Here is a 21593-nt window from a genome sequence, read left to right as displayed (position 1 = left end):
GAGGGTAGGGCGCCGTTGTCACGTGATTGGAGTCGTGGGGCAAGAAGAGACACTTGTCTCTAACTCCTTTCTGCAGAGGCACCGCCACCGGCTACTTTCCTATTCCAAATTATTGATTGAGTTTAAAGAAGGCTTTACAAAGTAGCTGTTTAAACTAGCGCCAAACCTGCTTTCAGTATTGGGTCGTATTAGGTGCCACGTGGCACATTGTTGGTTGGGGAGGATCCGGTTCCGGTGGGCCCAGGATGTAGCAGGAATGTTCGATTTCCTGCCCTCCAGCCAGGCCCCAAGGCAACCAGGAATTACTTGCTGTTCTGCTGCGTGCCCTGCTGCATGGCCGAGAAAGGGAGGAAGCCGGTCTTCGAGAACAGATCAACTCTGCTCACCTCCTCTTGACCTCGTCCTCGCCATGTGCTGTTGCTGTGCCCTGTCCAGGTAGAGCCCAACTTCTGCCCCGGACTCACCACTAACAGGATGAGTCCCACCGTGGCAGCAGGTGCACAGGCTGAGGCAGTGAAGCATGGCACGCTCTGACTCTGAAGAAGAGACAGGCAAGCAATCTTCACGGTACCACAGCAGCTTCTCTCGGTGGATCCTTCTATCAAGAGTAAGGTAAGTCACATTTTAATATAATTTACTCCTGTCATTTAAAATGTTTGTTACGAGAATGGCGAGGGGGCTCCAGCATAGCATAGCGCCTTGCAAATTGTACACTCAAGTTGTCTGTGCCGTAAATACCGGGCGAACTAAGGTGGGAATTGTGTCTAATTAAACTAGCAGTTGTTATGCTGATTTATTAGTTTGAAGGGTTTAATATCCTTGCTTGACAGTACAAAGCATCTGGTTTTATTTTCGCAACACTAAGAGACTTGCTAAGTGAAAGTCACAGATAAGTAGGGTGATTAAAGTTCCCGCTGGATAGAGGTCATACTATTCTCAACTGGCAGTTTTCACTCTCACCAGTGCAGAGGGTTAATATGCTTGCTAAAAAGAAAGGCTACCAGCATATTACAGAACTGTATTGTATGTGGTTTGCTGAGTGGGTTACTGCTTGTGTCACAGAGTTCCCTTTGATACTTGTGGTTCAGCCTCACCTGGAGGTGAGGTTGGGGTGGAGGGTGCTGATTATTTAGAAATTAAAAAATAGCTTTAAAAGCACTTTCTGCGGAGTGTTACTTTCATGTTGTACAAATGAGTGTGCTTTCTGATATTGGACTGTTTCCATGGACTTCATTGCAGGATTTTGGTTGCAAGAAAGTGTCACTTTAAGTGTCACACATTTAGTCACTGAATGTCTCAGAAATCCACTGAATCAATGAAATTGTCACGCATAAGCAATCTCAAACATTAGCAGCTGTGCTTTAATGGGTGTAATTTCTGATATTTATATGTTTCCCTTGTCTTCATTGCTTGCGAGAAAGTGTCACTCATATTTGTGGAAATGTCACTCATAATTACACTGAAATTATGAAAATGTTACGCATAGTAATCTGAAACCTTGGCAGCTATGAGATTTATAATGTAAAATAATTTTTAAACACCATCCAGAAAGTTCTGTTACCTTGGTTTAATCTTTGTTCCAAAATATTCTAGAAACATCATTACCCTTCCAGAAAGGTCTAGAACCTTTCCTTAGTTTTCCATCCAAGATGAAAGAACATCCTGTTTCAGCTCGACATATACAGTTTTAGAACTGCTTCTCCTTGTGCCGCAATCAAGTCCAAGTGCTGTGCTGAACACTTTCCTTGTCTTGTTCCATAGTTCCAGAGCTTCGGTGCCGTGTTGGAAATGGTTTTGTCCAGTTCACTGATTACTTTAGTCCACCCTGAACTACTTTATTGCCAGTAGTGACTGAATTTAAATTACTAAGGTAGGAATTCAAATCGGGTATTACATGTGGCTTTCAGCCGAGCCAATTGAGGATATGGGTGGGGCCAGTGAAGGAAGTGGGTGGAGCCAGTGAAGGAAGTGGGTGGAGCCAGTGAAGGAAGTGGGTGGAGACAGGGGACGTGGGTGTTGCCTCCCACAAAAATGTGAGCACCGGCACTTCATATTTTACAAATTAAGCACTGCGACCAAGTAGCAGACGAGCTAATCTGGCTACTATACAAAAGGCTCAAACTGAGAGACTCATCACCTTTGAAGAATCTGCAGTGCAAAATGAAGGACTATGCAATAAAGCTATGAAACTTGTACCTCTTGAAACCCAAATAACAGTTAGTCAAGAAACACCTGTCTACAATGAAGTAACAAGTGATCAAGTGGTTCCAGCGTTGACACATCCGGATGCAATCCCCACCATTGACAGAACTGCCTCTGGCTATTTCATTAACTTTGATACGTTTTCCGAGGAGCAAAAATAACTTTCAAAGTACAAGCAACTGACTTTTTTCATCACCTGTAAAAGACTTATTTGGTTTCACCATGGATTGAACTTTGGATTGTGTTGGGTGTGCTTTTTCTTCTACTTTGGTTGACTCTGGTAATTACCTTGGGAATGCTGATAAATGGAAGATATTTCAAAATGGACACAACAAGTAAGAACATCAACTTACTCCTCAAACCACACAAATCAACCCATCGTGAACAAAGAGACTTGTCATCAGTGAGCATCACAGCTGTTCCTATACCTGGTGGTATAGCTTGGGACAGAACTGACTATGACATTTTTGGCCCGTTGGAGCTGTTGAAGATTCCACACTTATTCAAGATTTCATAAGTGACTTTGTTTCATCTAGTACCTTTTCTGATGATTGGGACTTTGAGACTGTTAATAATATGATTTCAGAATTAGAAATGTCTGCAGTGTTCACAAATCATGAATATTTAGAAGGTTCATCAGACTATGAAAAAATGTATTGTTATAATTGTAGGAGAGTAGGGTCTGCTTCCTATAGTCACCCCCACTTTTTGCTGTTATTCTCTGTTTTTTCGACTTTAGTGTGGCTGTGGGCCTGCGAATCAGACCCACAGCCCAGACGTTCTCTATCTAAATTGATACCATGTACTTTAGGTACATACCAGATTGGTTACTGAGTCACCCTTGTGAGCCCCTGTATAGTGTATCACCTGATCCACCTAAAGAATGTTTTGGAGGCTCCGCAAAAGGCAGGCGTAACTATCAAGGCAACCAAGTGCCAGATAGGGCAGAGTCTGGTTGTATACCTGGGCCACCTTGTAGGTGGAGGCCAGGTTCAACCATTGCAGAGCAAGATCCAGACCATAATGGACTGGACTGCTCCAACCACCCAGACTCAGGTCAGAGCTTTCTTGGGCCTGACTGGTTATTACAGGAAATTTGTCAAGGGGTATGGTTCCATGGTGACACCCCTTAATGACTTAACTTCCAAGAAAATGCCAAAGAAAGTTCAGTGGACAGTCAGCTGTCAAAAGGCATTTGATGACCTGAAGCAGGCCATGTGCACTGTACCAATTCTGAAATGTCTAGACTACTCCAAATAATTCATTGTTCAAACAGATGCTTCTGAGTTGGGGGTATGTGCTGTGCTTTCACAATTGAATGAAGATGGTCAAGACCAGCCAGTAGCTTTTATTAGCAGAAGGCTGACCACTAGAGAGAAACGTTGGTCAGTTATTGAGAGGGGGGCCTTTGCTGTGGTTTGGGCCCTGAAGAAGCTGGGGCCATACATGTTTGGTACTCACTTCAAGATTCAGACAGACCATAAGCCCCTCTTGTGGCTAAATCAGATGAAGGGTGAAAATCCCAAACTGCTTAGGTGTTCCATTTCCCTACAGGGGATGGACTTTACAATGGAACATAGACCTGGGACTGACCATGCCAATGCAGATGGACTCTCCAGATATTTTCACTTAAAACATGAAGACTCAACTGGTCAAGGTTAGTTTAATGTCCCTGCATTTGGGGGGGTGTATGAGAGTAGGGTCTGCTTCCTACGGTCACCCCCACTTTTTGCTGTGATTCTCTGTTTTTTCGACTTTAATGTGGCCGTGGCCCTGCTAATCAGGACCACAGCCTAGCTGTTCTCTCTCTAAATTGATACCATGCACTTTAGGTACATACCAAATTGGCTACTGGTTCACACTTGTGAGCCTCTGTATAGTGTACCATAGGTACCCAGGGCATAGGTACCCCAGAGGCCTACCAGGGGCTGCAGCATGTATTGTGCCACCCCTGGTTTGCCTTCCAAACTGACACCACAGGTATGTTCACACAGCCTGGGTAAGGTGGTGTAATCACCCCTTACTTAGATATAGTATCCCTATATCTGCCTTTATATATAGACACATTTAAAACCTATAAGCCACTCCTATGGTAGGCCTCAACAATCCTGGAGGCAGAGTGCTTGGTTTTATGTGAGAGGGTGCCCTAGCATGAGCTGAGCTCCTCTGCAGCTTTCGGAACCATCTCCTTATAGCTGTTCTATGATATAGCCATACCATATACTCTTAAGTGCATTATAATCCTCGTGGTTAATGCTAACTTTGGTTTGGCTTTATCAAAACATGTCGTGTAAGGTGTCAAACACTTTGGAATACTACCCCTCACGGCGGTAGTAGCATTCCACCCTTCTAGAGGGAGAAGACATGTAGTTACTGCTTTACCCGGTTAAAGTTAAACCGAGCCTCAGCATCACAAAATGTATACTGCTGCCACAGACACGAGTCTGACCTCCTGCTGCTGAATGAAACTCCAACAGGGGAGGCCTGGATAATAGGTTTCCTGTTAAGGAAGGTGCCAGCACCTCCCCAGGCATGGTTTAGTGTATTGGGGCAGGGAGGGCTGCATCAGCAGATGGTTTTCCAGACACTGCCTGGGGCACACAATGTGCTCCATGCATAGCCCGGTTCAAACCAGTTGCTGGGGTAATCAGCCCCAGCTCTGGTGTGAAAATATACAAAGGGAAGGGGGTTTAACCACTCCCTGCCCAGGTCCACCCATAGGAGGGACCTAGCCAGGTAGTCCAGCCCCCATCCTTAGTATAAGTATAGGAGCTGTGTCGCTAGGACTTTAGATTACCCTGGACGAATCTTTGAAAGACATATCCTGGACCTTCGATGTTCCATTCTGACTGGAATATGGAAGACATCTCCCTTGTGGTCAAGGAGTGACTACCCTGTGCAAACAGGAACCAACAGCAACTTTCCTGGTCTGCAGTTTCAAGGCTCCCGTCGGAACCCAAAGACTCTGCAACACAAGAACTGGACTTCCAGACTTCTCTAACCCCGACCCACATCCATAGCAAAGCTGAGACCGGTGGCGGACACAAGAGACGTGGGACCGGACATCTTGGACATCCTGCATTTTGCTACCTGCACTCCTTTCCTGAAGCTTCAGTAAGTTGTGCATTGGGGTACGAGAAGCCCCAGCCCCGAGCACCATTTGCACCGAAGCCCAGGCCCCCATACTACGTGAGTCCCATGGGCCCTGCCTTTGCATTTCAGCTCCACGCATCTTCCCGGTTCCTTGCCCATTGGCTAGTGAGCTCCTTGAATACTCCATTTTGAAAATAACTCACTTTCTTTGTTGCTCCAGGCTTGCTCCAGCATCCCTGAAAAGGAGAAGTGCCACACACCTTGCTGGTCTGCAACAGAGCCAATCTTTACATCCTGCGTGGGTTGCGGTTGTCATGGCTTGTTGGGTTCAATCCAGATACCGACACCAGAGTCATCTAGATCCATTGTGGTACAGCTCCAATACAGCACCTGGTCATCGTCGATGCCTCCTGGACCTCGTGGCTGAAGAGACAAGCTCACCTTCTTCACCTTCAAGCACCCAACATCGCCTGGTTCCTTCCTGGTACCTTCCTGGTCACTGGCGAGTGACCCAGACTCTGTCCCCTCTGCTTTCAGGTTCTTCAGATCTTCGATCCACCCTTGGATCCACCTGGACACTTTTCCTCTGGTCACCTGCAGCACTTCTTTGCAGCTCTCCACAGAAAACGACGACGAAACCCGACACGAAAAGACACCTATGCACCCGGCTTCCCTGGCTGAGGTAACACGAGTACTCCGGTGCTCCCATGGGTCTTGACTCTCGAAGTGTCCTAGTTTAAAATGGTTCCATCCTAGTCCAGCTGGAAGTGTCCCTGAATTGCCTATTTGTAACTTTTACGAACTCCATAGAAAGTCAATGGTAACCCGCGCCTGTGTTTAGACACTGCACGCGGCTCCCGCGGGCCTCCTACTTCCTAACCTTTGGTCGAGTAGTGTAGCCCCAGCGATTCCACAGGCCCTAGGCCTGCTTTCTAATTCTCTCGTGGTACTTATAAGACTTTCTTAGTATATGGTTTGTGAGACCCCTAGGGCATAACGTATACTGTGGAACTTATCATATATTAACTGTGTGACTTGTATTGTATTTTGACCTCTGACCTCATAAAGAGTGCAGAGGGGTTGTGTTTAGATTAAATACATATATATTTGATATATACCTTGTGTTGTTTCCATTCATTTGGTACTCAAGGGATTATAATTGGTAAAACAACTTGCTTAACTCGCCTACTGATGTCTTAGCCTGAAGACTGCTGGTTCATGCTACCACTAGGATAGCTTTCTATAAGGTTGACTTTACAACCCCCATCAATAAGGGTCGATTAGACTGGTGCAAGGTGCCCACTAGAACTAGTGGACATCATGTGCCAGGCTAACGTCTCACAATATTCATTTTGGTCATCATTTCTTGCACAAATCTGCAGATCCTAGAAATGTATTAATGTATACCCAATGGGAACATTGTCCCACGCCACCAAAGGGTAGCTCAAAAACATTTGCTAGAAAATTTCCATACTTTTCAGGGTTCAATTTATCCAATGCTGAATCATTTTACTTTACAAATGTAAACAAAACAGGATTTATTCTGCAGCCTTTCATGCCTAACTGTCTAAACTAGGTTTTGACTTTTGGAAAGACAACATTGAGACAAAAACTGTCTGGGGTACAAAAGATTGGCAAGTGCAGGGTGTAGAAGCTTTATTTAGAGCTTGCATCATCCCTGAGCAAATTATGTTTTTGAATGACACTGTCTGTTAGAAACGGGACCCCCAGCCGGCCAAGGCTCACGCCAAAGTCAGGGATCACCATTTCTAAGTCAGGGCAAGGGAGTCACACACCAAGATAACCCCTGCTCACCCTCTAGGTAACGTGACGCGAGCAGCAAGGCTAATCTCAGACTCACCACCGGGCAGACCCATCCAGACTTCCTGGAGCCTGGCATGCCAGCCAGCTCCAGCCAATCACACTCCAGCACCCTCACTGCACACGTACAGCCATGTCTAGAAGTAGCACTTCCCTTCTAGACACATACAAGCCACACATACCATTGCGCAGCATTCATTCTCACGAGTTCACACATACTAAACTCGAGCCTGCACTCCCCACGCATCAGGAACTAACATGGACACACACATTCCCCATGCATTCCTATGGGAGAGCAGGCCAGGCATACTACACGAACGCACTTTACTCTGGGACACAGGGAAAAAGTGCGCCAAGACCCAAAAATCACTAACACTGGGTCACAAATAAAAGCAAAAAGATTAGGGGTGAACCTGCCCTAAGGCCCAAGTCCAACACAGTCCAACAGACGTCTTGTCTTGGGTTTGCCAAGATCAAAGACATGAACAATCCGTCCATACCTACACCTACACCTGATAGCAGTAACACTTCAGAGGGGGAGGTCGACGTAAATACTAATATTTTGCATTTCAACATAACAGACCCAGATTGGAAAAAATGGTTAATCTGGCCCACAGACACAACCAACAGTCAAGATAGATTCCTGCACAAAACACAGGATTTCCCATTCACTAGGCCAGACCCACGATATGTTCAAAGACAGCATCCAGGAACTGTAACAACATATAGTTTAGGGAAACTGTGCCTTGAATGGTTACATAGATTACTCTTAAGGATGTAAAGCAACACTTATCTTTACTTAAAGATGGCACTGATCTTAGGGAATTCTTGCTATGACCAAGAACACAGCGTCATAAACATTTTATATATGACGGTATCTATGCTGCTTATAATGAAGCATGGAAGATTACGCAAGCAGAGACTGAAGAAAGAATACAAGAAATTGATCGTATTAATTTAGAGAAAACTCTCTCTGTGGTTGACAATGGGTTAATGACCCTGTCGTACAGGATATATTCTTTGGACAGCATAGTGTCTTCTGCCATAGACATCATGGAACAGGGCTTGGTCATGTTGCAACATGGTCAGTCGCAATTACGTTCTATCATGCTATTAGGCTGGACGTTACAAAACATACGTTCAGGATATGTGCCTTGGCGTTTAATCAATACTACAATACTGTTTTCAGAATTAAATTTCACTGATAAACAGATCAAATTGGCACAAAGGGGAGCAGACTATATGGTGCTGAGCATTGAAAAACTGGAAAGATTGCCATTTACAGTCGCTGAAAAGCCAGCTACTGAATGGATTATACATGGAACAATGCCTCTGCCTGTTACAATTTTCCATTTTCAGTATTGCCTAAAAGACATACCAGCAGGCACATATGAAAGGTTGGGTAAAGAATACAGCAAGACATCCTGGGAATTATCGTACACACATAGATGTTGGAGTGGGGGACGTGAAGTGTTTCTTAGCAGGAAAAACTGTGAAAACGCACTAGGCGGTTCTCTACTTTGTCAGGGTATTAATTTACACGGGGCCTGTGATTGTTCCTCTATCAATTTATCCTGCCACCTGCAAGGTTCACCAGCTGCAGTGATTGATCCAATTTTTGGACAACTTTCAAATGGAAGTTACCTCATGTTGAACGATCACAGCTGCTGTGGCATGTTGCCAGGTATACCATATCTAGTAACTGTGTCAGCCAGGGTCACTAGCTGTATGCAAGTATTGTTTCCAAAAACCAAGACAGACAAGGAGTCGCCGTAATGGCCTTCACTGAACATCTCTTCTATACGAATTGATACTTTAAGCAGAATGAATGCCATTCTTTTACAAAAAACTCTGCCACTTACCTCGGCCAAAGAGACCTATGATCTGCAAATCGCAAGGACTTCTGTTGAGAGACATGCCCTCTTAACTACAAACTGCCCTGTACATTTCTCAGAAATGTTAAGTCGTATCTTAAACATGTCTGATACGAGCGGTATTGTACATGTTTTTAAGACCGTATTTTCTGGACTGTTAGCACCTTTTAAAGCAGTCCTAGGAATATTTCCAAACTTCGTGCACTCTGTGTTTGGCGGACTGCCTCATTTTGGGACTCGCTGCAGGGATACTATTTTTGCTCCTATTGCTCCGATATGGGAAGCCAATTCAGCAGCGACACCCAGTTCTCCATGGAGACAACTCTACTGGCGATGAAGTGTCGTGAGCGCTTCGTCCAAATTTTAGGACCACCTCGTCTACGAGAATTAAATACCATACATATGGTTTCTGTCATTCAGACCAATCTGGCAAGATTGCATCTTACCTGTTCTATGCTGCCGGCTATGCGGAGAACAATGCGTGTTAGACTCATGTCTCACACTCCCATTAGTCATGCCAACGGATGGTGATACTTTGCTTGAACCGCTAACAGCCCATGCACTGTGTTGTCCCCAGCAGCTACCAATAGTGATGATGGCATTCATTGAGATCTCACAGATGCAAAATGCTGACAGTGAGGTACGAGAGGAAACAGGCGCACAGGTACCATCCATTACGAACATTGCTAATGCGACCAATGCTGTCGGCGATGCTTCACATCTATGTGCGGTTAATCTTTTAAACGAGGTAATCCAACTTTCACCTACAATGGTAGACAACTTTCTTACAGACTTAGAAGATGTGATGTTTTCTCCAAACACTAACACTGACTTTTGATTTGGCACACAGTGTTCTGAGAGACTTTTAAATTTGACCTTCATTTTTCAAAAACAAAGTTATAACTTTGGGACTCTTTTTCCCATGAATAATTATTTTTCTTCGAAATTTGTATTTTTTCCTTTTTTGGCACAAGTAATCTGCTTAAAGTAGAACTATTCATAGAGAACAAGAATTCTTTGAAAAAACTTCCAGAGACAATCTCTGACCTTGTCCACATACACAAACAAGTTTTATGTAATCTGACATGAAATGGTTTCTGCTTTTTCCTCTGTATTTACAAGCCATTTCATACTTGTATATATTTTCAAGATTCATTCATTTAGCATCCAAATGTCAACATATATGCTTAGAATGAAACATTGCTTTACATGCATACAGCACCAATGCATCTTTTATGTGTGCATCCAGTTCAAATGCATTTTTCTTTTAATGTATTTCGGGTGGGTTTTAACACATCATGTTTAGATATGTTTAACGTGTTTAGAACTTAGTAATGTCGTACATACGAAAGTGGAGTGGGTGTTGTACGGCGTTTTAGATTCCAAATGAATGCATAGCCCATGCTACCTAAATACAGGCATGGCTACTTCCATCCGTTCATCAACGTCACAACGATGTCTTGGAAAACCAGACTCCTAAGCAGAAGGGACTTCCCCTAGACCGGATATTGATTTCTCCAAGAAACTCATTGTTATGCATGAACAACTATTCCTTAGGGGTTCATCCATGACGTTCATATGCCCAACTTTACGTCAAAGCTGGCATTCCTAAACACCTTCAAGGTATAAATCTACCTTCACTTGCTATAGCAAAGCACAGTGTGGTTCGGTGAAGTTTGACTACCTACTTGCCCGACGCAGCTCGCTACAGCAAGTGCCGAAGGAAGCCGACTCTCCAGCTGACGCACTGATCAGAAGCTGTCCTCCTCTGCCGAGGAATCCAGCTCCAGTGTTTCTGACTCCCTTTGCGGGTTGTTGGGAAGTCGAGTTCGAGAGAGAGATACCAACCTCCTTCATTCTAAGATAAGGAGCTGATTAGAACCTAGAGAAACCTTTGGTAAATCTTGGCAAAAACTAAACCTATGCTACAGACCACACTTTCTCTTTCCCTCGCACTAGACCTAGGTTAGGTACAATGGGGTAGGCGTATTTTAGAAGCACCAGTTGAGTATTTTAGCCTGTGGTATTTATGTATGTATCTTTACATATCATAGCAACAGACAATGCTATTAACAGTATTATTTTCGAATACTATTCTCGCTGTACGCATTATACTTTGCATTCTGCCTAACGATTGTTGCAGTTCACCTCTCTTGCATGTGAAAAAAGACTGTTCAATAAATCCCATTTATTGAAAACGCCTGTCTCACTATTTCTCTGCAACTCTGTAGAAACGAAGCATGCACGATTGACTGAGTACAATAGTTATCTATTGTTTCCACGACTCTGAAGATATTTGTTCCAATCCTAGGGAAAAAAAGTTGTCATGTTTATGCGGATGTCAGAAACTAATCCCTTCTTGTTTATTCAAGAAAGTTTCTAGTGACCTCTGAGCTAGCTGGCACTCACAATTAAGTTTAGTATTTTCGATAGCGAGATACTGACCTCAGTCCTATGTCACATCTTTAGGATCTATGATTCCAATGCGCAGAGCCTATTGGGAACATAGGAACTACACTACAACCCCCACCCCAACAGACCACACACGCAACCTCGGCATCATATTGGACTCATTAATCACTATGAACCGCCAAATCAATGCAGTTTCCTCAGCCTGCTTCCACATGCTCTGCCTGCTTCGAAAGACTTTTAGATATGTCCCCCACAGAATCCAGAAAAACAGTCACCCACACACTCATCACCAGCAGACTTGACTCCGGCCTCGTACCCTACGCTGGTATCATCCAGAAGCAGCTAAAAAAACTGCATAACGTCCAAAATGCCACAGTCAGAACGGTACTCAACATCCCCCACTGCTGCCACATTACGCAAACACCTCCGACAACTCCACTGTCAACAAGAGAATCACTTTCAAGTTCCTCACTCACACCTACAAAGCTCTACAAGATGAAGGACCAGCATTCCTGAAACATAGCCTCACATTCCATGTACCCGCCAGACAACTTCAATCCTTCCAACTCGCTGTTGCCTCCGTCCCCAGGATCCAGAAGACCAGAACCAGAGGAAGGTCATTCTCCTACCTCGCAGCCAAGACCTGGAACACCCTGCCCCTTCACCTCAGGCAATCCGCATTGCAGACCCAATTCAGGAAGAACCTCAAGCCCTGGTTCTTTGAATGGTCCTTCACTCAGTCCGACCAGCAGCCCCCCTCCCCCAGCAGCTTGAGACCCTCACAGGTAAGTAGCCTTGCTATACAAGACCCTGATTGATTGATAAGAAAAGACCAAGTGACAAAATCCAATCAGTAAAAGTGGAGATATGCAATTTTAAAGATTTTAGTCAAAATAGCACTAATAAGCACAAAAGACTAACTGTGAATACCTGGTCGCATAGGACCGGGGCAAAGGCACGGCCGACCGCGATGGAGCATGTGCTGGCTACAGGAACTCAATTAGACCTGCTGAATAGAGTACCTTAAATCCTAGTTTATGGAGCGTTGTGAGGATTTGCGAAGATGCATCATGCAGCAGAAGCGATGACCCACTTCTGAGATGCTACGAGGATGTGAGGGCCAGCATCATCATCGAGAATCTAGTCGACGGGGATTGCAATGCGAAGTGCGGCATCAAGGATGCAGTGGGCAGTTGGGCTGATGCGTCAGTTCCGAAGAGCTGCAATTCGGGTCCAATCCATGCAGCAGGTGCAAAGCTTTGGTCCAGCCAAGATTGCGCTGCGTAGCGGAGGAGATTCGTCGGTTCTGCTGGATCCACAGAGGCTGGCAGAGCATCTTTGGCCCACTTCCAACAGTCAAGGACCAGGGTGGCACCACTGGGAGGGTAGACTCACAGATGGCAGAGTCCAGGTGCAGATGCAAGGTTGTTGGAAGCCTCTTGAGTCCCTCAGACATCAGATCGGGAGGCCAGCCAATTAGCCTTTGGACTCACTCTTGGTTTTGGGTTCAGAAGAAGCTAGTCCAGTCCTTCACACCCAGACAAGAGGCAGCAGGTCAACACTGCAAGGCAGCGTCAGAGTAGCAGTCTAGCAGAGTGGCAGTACTTTCGGCAGAACAGCAGACCTTCTTCCTGGCAGAGTATCCACAGGTCCAAAAGTGTACTGTAGTGGTGGTGTCTGAGGTCCAGTATATATACACACCCAGTTGTGCCTTCGTAGTGGGGGGAAGCTTCTAGAAGCATGCCTTTAAAGTGCACATGTGCCCTGCCTCCCTGACTGTAGCTCCAGACAGGGGGCATGGAGCACTTTGTGTGGAGACAGGACACAGCCTATTCAAGTGTAAGTGGGGCTGGGTCCAGCTTCTCCCTCTCATACTGCCAGTGATGGCCCCTCCATTCATACCTAAGCTACCCATTGTGTGTGATTTGTTAAGGGGGAATAAACAAAGCCCAACTGTCACCCACACCCACTCATGTGCCCCAAAGACAGTCTGCAAGCACCGAAGACTAAGGCAAAAAACATGTAAACTTTCTAAAACTGGCATTTTCAGAATCCGACTTCACCATAATTTAAGATTTTAAATTATGATTCTAGAGGCACCAAATAGAAAGGGGCTACCTGTTCCCATTTGAAAATTTCGCCTTTAAAATGTAATCCGACTTCACCATAATTTAAGATTTTAAATTACGATTTTAGAGGCACCAAATATAAAGGGGCTACCTGTTCCCATTTGAAAATGTTGCCTATAAAATGTAAAAGGTAACTCTAATGATATTCTATTGAACTGGTAGGCCTTGCAGTGGTGAAAAACAAATTTAAGGGTTTTTCACTACCAGGACATGTAAAAAGTAAACCTGCATGCCCTACCTTTTACACGCATTGCACCCTGCTCTCCGGGCTGTCTAGGACCTACCCCAAAGTTGGCATATGTTTAAAAAAAGGAAGGTGTGGGCCCGACAAAAGGTTTATTTTGCCAGGTTGAAATGGCAGTTTAAAACTGCACACACACAGGCTGCAATGTCAAGCCTGAGCCATGTTTAGAGTGCTACTTTAGTAGGTAGCACAATCAGTGCTGAAGGCCCACTAGTAGCATTTAATTTACAGGCCCTGGGCACAAGTTGTGCCACCCTACTAGGGACTTACAAGTAAATTAAATATGCCAATTCGGTACAAGCCAATTCCATCATGTTTTGAGGGGCGAGCATAAGCACTATAGCACTGTTTAAAAGTGGTAAAGTGTGCAGAGTCCTAAGGCCAGCGAAAACAATGTTTGCAAAAAAAAGAGGTCTGAAAGCAAAAAGTTAGGGGAAAAACACGCAAAGGATGCCATGTCTAACAATATTTAACAACACACAAACTGTAATACCACCCATGTAGTGTACATGATTGTATGTCCCTGCAACATGAGTTATGTTGGAATGATGTGCCGGAAAGTAAAACAACGCATTTGTGAACACAGAAGCAATGTGAACTGTAAAAGATCAACCACAAGAATGAGTAAACACTACATAGAGAGTAACCACAGTGCTGACGATCTCAATTGGGTGGTTTTGGAGACACTGCAATCAAAAAGTCACAACGCTGAGCGGATCCTCTTTGAAAAGGAGCAATGTTGGATTCACCTTCTTATGACGGATGTGGAAGGTCTGAACGATGATATCCCCTGGCACACCTTAGCCTAATTGACAAATGAAGAATGAGCAGAGCTTGGACTAGCATCTAAAGACCCCTGGAATCAGTTCCCTTAACCTAAATAACCCGCGATGATGTCAAATCATGACACCCACTGAGAATTATCTCTGATGGTCATAGACACGCAGAACAGTATAACACTAAAGCCAACCCATAGTAGAACTCTTTCCACTACCTCCTTCCCCTTGATGCCAACCATTCTCTGCTAGCCAGAGATAACTTGCGAGAAAACAAGGTATTGTATGATCTCTTCTATCACAATACTGATAGATTAACTGAGGAATATCAGACACATCGCACAAGGGTCCTTGGAAGATCAAATACAATCTATCTCCTTCATCAGCAGGTTGGTCTTTCCCAGTAAGAAAAATGCCAACCACTGCATGCACTGTAGTCTTTCCTCTATTTTCACAGGATGCCGTATGTTAATACTAGCTGGATACGGGCCTGTGTCACCCGGGACATCGTTTCCAGAGCTAGTACGAGCAAGTTGCCTGTGAAGAACCGGTGAGCAACCACGAGGCACGCCGAGATCCACACAATGTATCCCAAGTAAGGTGAACCTAACCCACTCTTATTTTTATAGATTACTGTTCCGACTAGCAAAACGGCATCTCGATGAAGTCCTAGGAAAACAAGACCAAGGTAATCACTACGAGTTTCCGTTTGATACAGTAACAAACGGGTGGTTTCTTTGGGCACGACTAATTTCATTTGGGCCACACTTGTGGAACAATAACCATTTTTAGGAACAACGTTCAACTGTTAATATTATCTTTAACATGCTATGCAAAACGAAATTTTAAGTACGTACGAAGTACCGAAAACACCATGCTTGGTAACACTACACTAATTTACGACTTTGAAAAGCACATGACGGTATTGGGTCGCCAATCCTGATCATATTACATGCATAAAAACTGTGACTATGTCTTCTAATTCCAGAACGGGGTACATAAAAATAATGAATGCGACCTGAGACATGTATGCTTGAACTCGAACTATGTCTTCTTCAGACACGGAGAAACAACATTTTTGTTCAGCCCACACACGCTGATATTTACAGTTCTGAAAGATTTATTTACCAATTGTTGTACCTTAGCCCACCTGAGGCACCACCTTTTGATTTATTTTTAACCTAGTTTAAATGTTGTGTATACACTTAACATACGAGCATGAACTCATACCGAATTGGATAGATGAGTTTATTTCAGCAGTACTAGCGGTCCATAAACAAGAATAGGTTCATATGGGTCCTTTTTTTGGGAAAACAGTACCAGTATGTGTTTTTTCTCCCTGCTTAAAGGTACAGATACGTTAGGTCTGGCCTCTCAACGCACAGGTGGCGAATTGGCCATCTCAACAGGAGCCACAAGGCGCCTCCTTACACACCTTTCGGTCCTGAAGAAAGCCTCTAGAATCCAACATGAGGCTGAAACATGTCAACCAACACCAGTGCGGTGGGCTCATAACTCGATCCGCCTACGCACAACCTTGCTTTCAACTACCCACATCACTGCTTTTTCCATTAAAATGTCACTTTACAGTGATGTAGGGCTTTTTAAACTCACCTCACCAGAGCACAGAAACACCCTCTTGTTAATTTCTTCATTTCTGGACACTACTGGTTAACCAGATGGTCTTCCTCCAGATGGAGGTAAAGCATACTCACAATGATAAAGACCCGATGATGATGCTGCTACAGTAATCATAGGCGGAAAATCAAGATATACTGCCCACGCCATTGTGTACGTATATGAGGGTTTTTACCAAGTTTCCCAAGTGAACAAAAGACCCTGGTATACAGGACAAGTGATCCATCCTCCCCCCTTTTGATTTTTGATACTAACCTCTGAAAGCCGAATGGACCATAGCTTCTCTTTCCCCATTCTGATTAATATATAACCATATTTAATACAAATAAATACAATGAATATATAAAAAAAGCATATTTATATTTTACACAGTTCGCTTTGATTACACTATATAAAGCAATAAATATTTTAAAAAATATTACACAAAATTGCAAAATTAAAAACCCAAACATATCGAAACATTTAATAGTAAATCGATACTAAGGGCCTAATTACGATGTCCGCGCCATAGCGGTTTGAAACCGCCCGACCATGGTTAGGTGGTTCCAATCTCACACTTTGGTTTGGATGCGACTGTGGTTGGAAACATCAATTTCGCTATGGCGGCTTGTGCGGCTTGTGTGGTGGGCAAAAAAGGCCCACAACCCAAGCTGTCATAGTAAAATGGATATTTGAAAACATCCCTGCACTGTGTGGTAGGCCTGATGGTCAAATGATGCGAATAATCAAATGATGCCATTGAGCTGACTTGGGTCTTGGCCAAATATTTGCTGAAGGATTGCAAAATCAAATGTGCACGAGCTGCAGGTAGGAGGAGCTTTACCTATTAGGCAGCCATGAGATTTACCAAAGTTACTAGACTAAGTTGATTTAGGCGAATTGCTGATATTATTATGAAAAAACAACAGTTGATGGACAGTATGTAGAACAATGTCATACATTCACCCCAGTACAGAGATCTGGCCCTAAATCCATTGTTTTTTTGCTCACCAAGCCATTGCAGTTTAAACCCAGCCATATGCAAATCAGTCTTGACCCTGTGCCTCATGGGAATAGATCAGCCCAAACTGATTCCAGTGGCATGGAGAGCACGGGACCCACGTCTGGGCATGGGCATACTCAGGGTGACAAATGCAACAAGCATTTGCAATGCAATCGGTCTCACATTTGTGAAAGTTAGAGCTAATGGCGTTGTAAATGACAATGTCTTTCACTTCAATTCATGTAGTGAATGTATGTGGTGTGGAGTAAAATTATGTGCATTGGATTTAAATTGTTGTGGAATTGTGTGTTGTGTAATAGTGTGGTGTTGAGAGGATATGTGTAGTCGAATTATGTGGTATGGTGTGCCGAGGAGTTATGTGGATAGTAATTATGTGGTAGTGAGCGTACTGGAACTATATAGAGTGGGATTGTGTGTCATGGAGTCTCTGGTGCTCCTGAGGTGACCCGTCCTGGACTGGTCTGTGATCCCATGGCAGTGCAGAGCGGTTTGCACGCACACACAAACAGACATAAGGTCAGTCCCACGTGTTCTGCAGCAGCATCCCCAAATTCCGCCGCTGTTACGCGAACAGGTCACGAGTGCCTGGAACACACTGTGAGGTGTCTGGGCGCTCTGTGAAGCCACGAGAAGGCGTGCTGGACACAAACACATGCACAGACATCACGTCCTCGACCCGCAATGTCTAACATCATGCATTGTCTGGACAGGAGCACATGGGACGCGCCACACATAAGAGCTCACACACACACAAGTCAAAGATGTCAGTTTGTCGACCGCCCTCTCCTCCTGCAGCTCCCACTCCGGCCTGCAGTACAGTGGGATGTGACCTGACTCCACCACACACTGTACGGCGTCTTGTGCCCTCAGTGAAGCGCCAAGAAGGGTGAACACAGGAGCATATTAAGTGTCATGTCTACTGCCAAAAATAGCACGTGTGTCTGGTCTCTAAGCACGGTGCACAACACGCAGTGTCTGTTACTGCACCGGATAAGGAACTCCCAGGCTGTGAATGTCCTGCCAAGCACCCTTGTGATGTCACTGCACTGCACCCCTATACACACACGTGTCCGTGCCATGCTGCACAGTCAGTGGCGGCTGGTGACATTTTAAAGTGGTGAGGCGTAAAAGTTCTGGATGACTACCTGGTGGCAAGCGAGCGTAGCTAGTGAGCTCAACCACCCTTAAGGATGGTTCGGTGGGATTCTCCCTGTGAATATATATATATTTTTTTAAAGAGTGAGCAAAAGGGGCATTTTCAAACAAATTAGTGGAAACAAGAAGGCTCAACGCCCGAATGCAGGAACTGCTGCTTCATCTTTCTAGCTATTTGGCATTTACATCAGGAAACCCAATGTCCGCTCTCTGAGATTTCAGGATCAATTCATCTTTCATACCAACAATTTAAGGTTAGTAATGTATACCACAACCTGGGATTAGATTATGCACCAAATAACTGGTATTATTATGTAAACCAATAGTATTCATACTATCTACCACGGAATGATGAAGGATTGAGTCGGTTCTGTTGATCATTCCAAGTTTTAACCATTATTTGTCAGTGTAGGTATTTAACAGACAGTGCCAGCTTACTAAAATTACAACAAAATGGCTTTTTAGCCACAGACACAACTCTCTGAGGCATGATGGATAGCAATAGCTGCACCAGGGGTCTTAAGGAGTCTGGAGATCAGAATTGCTTTCTGCTTGTTCAACTGCCTCTATTTAATTGTCTAGACAGAAAACGAAAAGTAGAGGTCAGTAAAATACCAGAATTGCTTTCTGCTTAAGGACTTTCTTTTTAATTTTTCTGGCAACTGCCTCTATTTAGCTTTCTTGATAGCAAACGACCAGCAGTGTCCAGGAAAATACCAGAATCAATTTAGCATTCCCTAGATTCTAGGTCATAGAAACTTTTTTTAAATCTTGTACTTTCAGTGATATGACCAGCGAAGGCCCTGGTTTTATATTAAAAAAGAGCTTTGGACTATACCATTTCCTGCTGAAAGGCAATATTTCTCTCCTTGTGTTCCCATACCTGGTGTGTTCCGCAGTTTGGTGCTTACTTTCCCTCATTGCAGAACACAGTCTTTCCCCTTTATTTACTTTTACTCCTGAAGGGGTTCTCTTTATTGCAATGCTTGGATATCATGTCAACTCAAGCACCCTATGTAAATGAAAATGTAATAGTATGGTTTTGTTAGTTCTTTACCTCTCAACAGTATTATGTTACATTTCTTGTTATGCCACACCCCTTTGCAGATGTCTGAGTTTAGTCTTTGTGCTCGATCAAGCTACCAAAATGTAAGCTAAGAGACATCTTTCTTGGCAAGATTGGTTTATCTTTGTTGTTTGTTTTCTACGACTGCTTCAGTGGGATCTTAGTGGCAGCTTACATATTTTACCTTTAAAATTATTTGAGATTGAACTAGCGCTAACACAAACCAAGCTTATGTTTTCCTCCATCTTTAATTGATGTCACTGCATAATATGTGGTCATTCTTGTTGTTGCGTCTTGGCTCAAAATAAGAATTGTAAGCATTTCACTAAGAGACAGTGCACGTTCCCAGAGGCTCATCACCACACTGTCCCAAACCAAGAACATTCCAACTGACTATATTTCGTACCATGTGTCGATTATAGTACTTGGATAAACTCTGAGAGAAACTGAATTCAATGCATTAGTATTTTGAGAGAATCTTCTAATGTATTCTGTGGTAAAATGCTTCTTTTTGCTTGTTCCTCTTGTTGCATAGAATCATGATTTTACAATTTAGGCCCTCATTACAATGGTAGTTAGACAGGCATCCTCACCGGCATTGCCATGGACAGGTGTCCTTCTGACAATGAGTCGGCAGTCCCACCTGCCCGATTAGTGCCCGATTAGGATAGGCCCACCAGCACGTGGTTGGAATGTGCCTTTTCATACTGTGGGATTGCTGAGGCCCAGGAAAAGGACTGCAGCACAAACAGGCAATTTTCAAACATCCACGGATCCTGTGCCAGGCACCAGGGGCGCCTGGTACACAATGTGTGTATGTTTGTGAGGGGCACCACACATGCTCCCCTGTCCACTTAGGGGCCGATTATGAGTATTGCAGTTTTCGGACCGCTAGACTCGTGGTGGGATGGAGGTGGTGGTTTTGCGACTGCCACATTATGCCCCTCGTGGTCGTGCCACCCTGCAATCGCCAACACCGCCAGGGAACCGCTATACCCTGGTGGTGGCGCGGCGGTCCAGAGGCATGGTCCCGCCAAGTATATTAGGAGTTTCCTCTCCACCAGGGTTTTCATGGTGGTTCCTCCTCCATGTAAACCCAGGCAGAGAGGAAACAGGGGGCATAACATGTCCCCCGTGTGTGCATGCACAGAAGTTCCAGCACAGCATGGACTTTACGGTCGATGCAGTGCTGAAACTGTTTATGACATTCTCATTGTGGTGCCTATTTTACAGGCACCACCGTAGGAACGCCAAAGGAATCACCGCCAATGACTAAAAGTCATTATACTGCGGACGGTTCTCGTGCAGGTTTGGCGGTGCAGTGTGGCGGTGCAGTGTGGCGGCCGAGTGGTCTGGCCTTCGCACCATCAAAATTGTAATTGGCTCCTTAGCAGTGGCCCACAGGGGACAGGGGCCCTGCTTGGTGCCCCCAAAGTCAATTTTCATCCGCCTTTTCATGGCTGTAGGACCACCATGAAAACGCAGTTGGAAAGGGCTATCCTAATCCCTACGGGGGTGCCTGCGCAGGCAATGCCTACATTGTAGGGATTAGAGTCTGACCACCGAGGTTGGTCTTCCCCTGAAACATAATTGCGCTGACCGCCAGCCTTGTAATCCGGCGGTGGGACAGATGCCCTGTAAACTAACAGGCCTACAGCAGAAAAGATCTGCAGTTTGCCAAATTCCCAGTCTAGGACAGATGCCCTGGAAACTGACAGGCTACTGCAGAAAAGATCTGCAGTTTGCCAAATTCCCAGTCTGCAAGGATTGTTGGCAAAACTGGAATTAGGAATGATGCTTTTAAGGAATGCATGTGCTGAGTCAGAGGACTGCATTTGTGCTCATTGACCTGATTTTGGAAATAGTGCTAAAGTCCAGTTTGCGAATTCTGAAAATTGTGCAACTTGGAAAGTATTCCAGGGTGAGCAAATTAGAATTGAATGCTATTTGGCAAAACATATCTCCACTAAATTTCACTTGCTGTAAACTTGTGGGCAAACAATGTAGTATATGCAATTTGCACATATGCAAACTGCGTGTTGTTAGTAAGTGGGCAAATGCCACGCAATTTCTAACTGCGTTTTGTGTGCAAATTGTAGTTTGCACCCGAAACAGGATTAGCAATTTCACATTTTTTCATAGAGTATCTTAATCAAGTCAGCGTTCGTTACAGAAAAAAA

At 44.4% G+C, this 21593-nt stretch overlaps 1 protein-coding gene across 1 annotated transcript in view; it reads right to left on the bottom strand.

The window, feature by feature from the left end:
* The window catches only part of LGR5 (leucine rich repeat containing G protein-coupled receptor 5), a 1130716-nt gene that overhangs the window by 827319 nt on the left and 281804 nt on the right, over nucleotides 1–21593 (bottom strand). The gene's annotated exons all lie outside the window — the stretch shown is intronic.

This window comes from Lissotriton helveticus, chromosome 1_1 (assembly GCF_964261635.1).
Source record: "Lissotriton helveticus chromosome 1_1, aLisHel1.1, whole genome shotgun sequence".
Taxonomy (NCBI): Eukaryota; Metazoa; Chordata; class Amphibia; order Caudata; family Salamandridae; genus Lissotriton; species Lissotriton helveticus.
Note: the sequence above shows the minus strand (reverse complement) of the source record. Positions and strands in the feature narration are given on the sequence as shown.